Here is a 7,020-nt window from a genome sequence, read left to right on the forward strand (position 1 = left end):
GTGGCTTCACGCCATCAGCACATGCAGACTGACTGTGATGTCTGTTATACACTGTGTCTGTGGATTGTTATCCCAAGGTATTGAATGTGTAATCTCATGTTTTTCAATTATCTAGTTGACTTGCACCGCATTACTGAGGATGTACAATCAATACTACAGTACTGTGTGAACTTCAGCCTGTGATATCACACTGAGAAGAAAAGAGAAAGAGTTTTATTTGAAAGTGCAGATTCTGTATATTAACCTATGTGACATATCCTGTGTTCCTGTGGCTCAGTGGTAGAGCATTGCGTTAGCAGCGCAAAAGGCCGGGGTAAAAAAACACATACTGATAAAAAAAAAATACAAATAATGTATAGCCTAAATAAACTGTAAGTCGCTTCAAATAAAAAAATCTGCTAAATATGTAAATGTAAAAATGTAAATCCTGATAATTAGTCTTAGCTTTTAGTTTGAGTACTATAAATAAATGTTATGAACTGGAATTCATTTATAGACAGTAATGTCTTTCCATCTATGGAGAACCAGGAGTTTCCTGTCTTTCCTTAGTTAAAGGAGAGTGGGTGGCTTATGCGTGTTTTTGACCCATTAATAGAGTGATAAGAACTAAACTGAGAACTAAATCTGCCACTTCCTGCTCCAGTATCGAAAGTCAATTCCATTATAAATGAAGGAAGTATTTATGTATTTATGTATTTATTTATTTAGTGTTCTTACTTATTATCGATTACCATCTGAAAAAGTACATTTTAAAAACCCGTAAGGGACTAGTCATACCAGATCTGACATTTAAAAAGTATGTGTATTATATTATATTATATTATATTATATTATATTATATTATATTATATTATATTATATTATATTATATTATATTATATTATATTATATTATATTATATTATATACATAATTTCAATTATAAACGAGGCTCCTGGTACCTCTAGCCTCTATTAGGCCACACATTTGTTAATATAAATTGAGTTCAATAAGTTTACTTAGTTTTAGAAGAGATCAGTTCGGCTCTACTAACTAAAAAAGCCTTTTATAAAATAGAAATATCCATAAGTCTATGTACTCCCTGTCAGAGGTGGGTAGAGTACCCAAAAACAGTACTCAAGTAAAAGTAAAAGTACTTATAGAAATATTTACTCAAGTAAAAGTAAAAGTACTAGTCTAAATAGTTACTTGAGTAAGAGTAAAAAAGTATCGGATAAAAAATCTACTCAAGTAGTTAGTTACTAGTTACTTTTGGTCATATATACTGAGCCTATTTTATTTTTATTTAGATATATAGATAAAATGTATGTAATGTATGTATGTGTGTATAAATATATATATTTCATCAGCCTTTACTCAAGTCTTCAATGTCACATAATCCTTCAGAAATCATTCCAATATGTTGATTTACTATCAATGATGTTCTTTTTATCATAATCCTAAACAAAATGTCACAGGTTCCAAAAAAAATATAAAGCAGCAAAACTGTTTCCAGCACTGGTAATAAATCAATATATTAGATTTATATTTTGAAGGATCATAACTCTGAAAACTGGAGTAACAGCTGATGAAAATTCGGATTTGCATCACGAAATAAATTATATTTTAGTATGTGTTATATATGTATAAATAACCTCTGACACAGAGAAGAGAGAAAACTCCTCACATGACCGTTAAGTTACAGAACATCTGTCTGTTTACTTAAGTAACAGATATAGGTGTCATGCCATAACATATTTTTAATGCGACTGACTTTATATTAAATGTGAATTTAACATTGAAATTCAATGTGATATAAAAACTGCTACTAATCTTTCATTATTCATAAAGAGAGCAAATAACATTTACATTTACATTATCAAAAATCATTTTCACTGACAGTCTAGAGTTCAATCACTCTCAAAAAACTCCAATTAAAATCACTGAAACTGTTAACACTGTGAAATCAATATCTTAATTATAGATTCGTACACACATCTGCACTTTGTTGTTTCTGACGAGAGAATTTGCCAGAAAGAGGTATTCAGTCAGCGAGCGAGTGAATGAAGCACCGGCATTTTAGCGATGACTCATCTGAACGCCTCTGATTGGCCATTACATTCATAAGCTCAACAGAATCGTGTGTGATTGGTTACAATGCGCAGTGCTGTAAAAACGCATCTATCTCTGGCTCAGCGCCAGCAAGCGATCACAGATCTGAATTTAGCAGATGATGATATGACTAACTGAACGTTCTCACGCCGGTGTGATCGTATTAATATTAATAAAATATTAATCGGCTATTTTTTGTGTCTTTTGGAAGCTGCATTCAACTTGGTTCCCTTCTGTTATAAGTCACACGTACAACAAACTAATGTCACAGGTATCGTGTACTGTAATCGAATGTAGCCCAAGTTATTACCTGTTGAACAGTAGACAGCACACGCGGTGTTCATCTAATAAAGATCTTCGTCGCTAGCAAATAGCCTTTGCAGATTTGCTTTCAATTCAATGCAGTTCCATAGCCACGTTTACAATGCTGCTGATGTTAAACGTTACAACTCTGAGTGAACCGCTTCAGACGCTCAGCGCGTGCGGCAGGGAACTGAACGAATCATTCAAACTGATTCATGAACCTATTCACTCGTTTGCCAACTGGTTTGATCAAGCCTTTGAACAGAGTTGACTCAAAAGAATGAATCATTCGCGAACGAGCATCGCTCATTGCCCAGAGAAAAGTAGACGGCGCGTTTGGAATAAACTGAAGCAGTTATAACATTTATTGCATTAAGATAAAGTAACGAGAGCAGCGTCGCCCACAGTAACGAAGTTAAAGTACAGATTTTTTCCAAAAAATTTACTCAAGTAAGAGTAAAAGTACCCATCTTTAAATATACTCAAAAAAGTATTAGTTACCCAAAAAATTTACTCAAGTAAATGTAACGAAGTAAATGTAACTCGTTACTACCCACCTCTGCTCCCTGTGCATAATTTTCACTTATGGGTCCTCAGGGATGTTAACATGGACAATACAGACAGCAAGGGGCTCATAAATTTGTGAAGAAGGGTGAAAGTAGGGCTTGTTGGAAGCTGGATCTTTATGTCAGACATAAATCGTGAGCCGGGCCTGTGGTGGGAGAGCTGGGGAACCTTGGGCTGATTGATGGTGCAGGAGGTGATAGCAGAGAGAAAGGAAGCTGTCCTCTGAGCCGCTGGTAGCTGCCATCTTTCAACCATCTGACATTCAGTTCTCCTACAGGGAGAGCAAGACTGCGGAGAGCTACTAAGTCTCCATCATCATCTTCTTCACTTCAACCTTTTCATCTAGCCCTCTGTATTTTGCCTGCTCCACCTGATTTCACTGTAAATGTTTCAGCCAGCTCAATCATCCACTTTCGTTTTCCATCTTTTTGTATAATTTAGTACTTATTTATAAAATTATACTCCAACACGAACCTCCTTAAGTGAACAATTTGTAATGCTCTACATATGGAAACAACTCTGGACATCACTTAAATTGTGCTCGGTTTGAGAGACTTGGCTTACTATTGACTGAGTTTGGCATCACGGTGTTGCTAAGCTAATGACACAATACTGTAATAAGCAAAAATATATAGCACGCACAAATATTGAGTTATAAAATTTTTATGGGGTTTTTACAATTCACTCATTTCCTCTAGGTATTGAATACATAAAATACAAAAAGTTGCGACATTTATGCCAAATGATATTACATTGTTGCTTGCACTTTTTGCAACACATTCGATGTGAAATGCCTCTTTAGTGGCATCTCATTTTAGTAATAAAATGTCTGTCAAGTGTTGCCAAATTTTTTAATGCTATACTGCTTTTTTTTAATGTACAAACTTACTGAAGCAACCATGCCATTTTAGCTTGCTTCTTTGAGTCATTAAGTTCTTTTATCAAGTGCAATGCTTTACAGGGTGAGCTACTGAGCAAACTTACTATGTTAGAAATGCTCTACATATGGAGCTGGTTATGTGATGCAAACGCCAATATATATTTGTTTACAAATAATTCACTATGGTAAAAATGCTTTAAAGTATTCATATAATGAGATTTAAATTTTTCCTTTTTTCTTTGGAGTGTCAAAAGCTCTTGGTGCATTAAGAAGATCTGTAAAGTTGCAAAGACTAAATTCTCAAATCCAAAGAGATAATCCTTATGAAAGCTAAGACTTGTCCATGCCCTCCTAAAACGCCTTGTTTAAACACGCCCCCACATGTCTATGTCACTGTGTGGGAAGATTTGCATTTTTTCAAAGAAAGAAGCTGTAACTTCTATTCTCACTTTAGTATTGTTGTTTCCACTGCCGCCATGTTGTGGAGATGCTGTGTGTTTTGTTGTGAATGCGAAACTACTTAGTTTGGCCTTCCTAAACAGGACAATATCTGCTTCTTTATGCCTAGAGCTTATCCGTGCTGGTCGCTGAAGAAATACATCAACTTCGTGCAGTGGATCGCTGGATCGGCTTTCATAGAGGACACATTTTGTCTCACGCTTGAAGCATTCAGCCAATCACAATGCACTGGATAGCTGGCCAATCAGAGCACACCTCACTTTTCAGACCGGTGGGGCATAGAAGAGAAACAATAATGTACAATATGTGGAAAATAATGTGTTTTTTAACCTTAAACCACATAAACACATTTCATTACACCAAATACACAAAATAATGCTCTTTTTAGCAACATCATATGACCCATTTAAACCAAATACAAAAAATAATGCTCTTTCATAATTTTGTAAAAATGTAGCTAGAGACACATTTTTTTTCCCAGTGAATGCTGATTTAAAAAAAAAAAAATTAAACCATTAATTAAACTGAAACAAATTTCCTTTTGAATAAAATCACATTTGATCATTCTGAACTTTCATAATAGGTTATGTGATTACTATGAATCTTAAATTAAATTAATTTGCTAGATTGATTAACTCCACAGATTTAAAACACTTTACACCAAACTTTATCTATACTGTTAAACTCTATAGAGACTTTATCAATACTGTTAATATACCTATATAAATGCATATATGCAAGGTACTTTTCTCTCACTTTGTCCACCAGAGATTTATATTCTGACTGAAGCGCACATGCAAATTAGTTATCTTTATAGGAGTCAGAATATTTGTTGCCTTCCTTTTGGAATAACTGGGCAGGAGCTCTTCTATGATGTTTTAAATGCTGTCTCCACCAGTCCGCTCACAGGCTTTAGGAACAGATCATTTGTCTCTTTTAAATCATCTTCCCTGTTCTTTCTCTTTCTTTAAAGTCCCACCTTGTCTGTCTCATCTATCTTGAGGTTTCATCACCTCACCTCTGCTGTGAGCTCAAGTGCTGCAGTATTCACCTCTCTGACTGAGCCTCTTGCATCCAGAATTTGCCACTAATCCCTCAGTCCCCAACATACTGCAGTGTACAACTCTTGCTTTGATTTCCAGCAGGACATGAAAAGAACTGAAAATATGAGTTTGCTGCACTATTATGAGTGATGGAGACAAGGAGGTCTTCTTCTATAGTTTTGCAAGTGCTGACAGATAAATAAACCCCTAAAGTAAGACACTCAATCATTTGATTGTAGAGCTCGTTAACAGGGAATACTTTTTTTGGGGGGGGGGGGGGGGGGGTATTTGAGGAAATTAAGAAGAAAGGAACAGATTTATAAATTGAGTGGGGATAAGAGAGAAGATTAGTACAGAAGAGAGAGGAGATTATTAATATTTAATTGTTATTGCAATTTGGTATTTAAGCACTATTTTATCTGAGTTCTACGGTGTCAGATTTAAAACACACACCCTCAAACAACCAAACTTCACTCTGATCTGCATGCTTACTGTCTGTACAAATAGTGCGGGGTAGTTTTAGTGTCTCGTAATTTCTTGCTGAAAAACTATTTTATTTAATTAATTTTTTTCTAATACATTATTTTCCATGTTTATATTTAGTTTATGTAATATTAAATGTATTATTATATATATATTTATTTACTATTATTTTTATATGATTAAAGTCTTAATGTTTTATTCCTGTGAGTGATAGCAATATTGTATAGAAAACAATCATTAAATAATATAAAAAAAAGAATGAGCAAGTGAGAGAGCAAAAGACAAAGAGAGAATCACAATGAAATAGAAAACACTAGCCCTACGTCATCCAAAATGGGGTAGTAAAAATGGGTCATAAATCTCTGAAATAGGTAAGGAAAATGAGAGAGTGAGAGGTTAGGGAGTGCTATGGAGTGTGGCTTTGTATTCTTCCTGACTGTTCTTTGTTGTTTGGCCTGGTTAATCTCTGCGGTGCTTGCTGGTCTTGTGGCAGGTGGATAAAACATCAGCTGATCTGTCAGATCAGAGGTGGAAAGGGCATTGATTCATTTGTCCTTACACAGTCCAAAGCCTCCGCACTAGTCATTCAGCCACCTCATATCATAGACGTGAAGATGTCAGCGAGCCGTGTGAGTCAAGAGGTCAAGGCTGAATTGGGGAGAGAGTGTTAGATGAGCAGTCCAAGATGAAGAATGGAGTGTGTGTGAGATACAGTGAGGCAGAGTGAGCAATGAGCGATGGCAGCAAGTGTTGTGACTGCTTATGACAAGAGATTCATGCGCCGCTGTTTAGCATCATCACTTGCACACAGGCACGCCACCAGCCGACCTTCAGTGTACACACACTGACAGTAATGTGAGTCAATGGGTTTTTCGATTACAAAGCCTATCTGAATGGGAGCTGCCCATGGGAACAGGCCCTCTGCCAAGAAACCTGCTGCCTGCATGCTACACTTCCACATTTCCATGCAGTCCACACATCCCTCATGCATCCTACATTGCATATACAGCTCTCCCCAACTACACACTCACACTTCAGAAACCCTGTATGTGGCCCCAATCACCCTACACAAGACCCCAAACAACATACATTTAACACAACTCCAAACACCCTACATATGACCCCAGAAACCATATGCTCAACATGACCTTGACCACCCTACACATGACCCCAGAAATCATACACTCAGCATGAC

The sequence above is a fragment of the Carassius carassius genome, chromosome 14 (assembly GCF_963082965.1).
Source record: "Carassius carassius chromosome 14, fCarCar2.1, whole genome shotgun sequence".
In the NCBI taxonomy this organism is placed as follows: domain Eukaryota; kingdom Metazoa; phylum Chordata; class Actinopteri; order Cypriniformes; family Cyprinidae; genus Carassius; species Carassius carassius.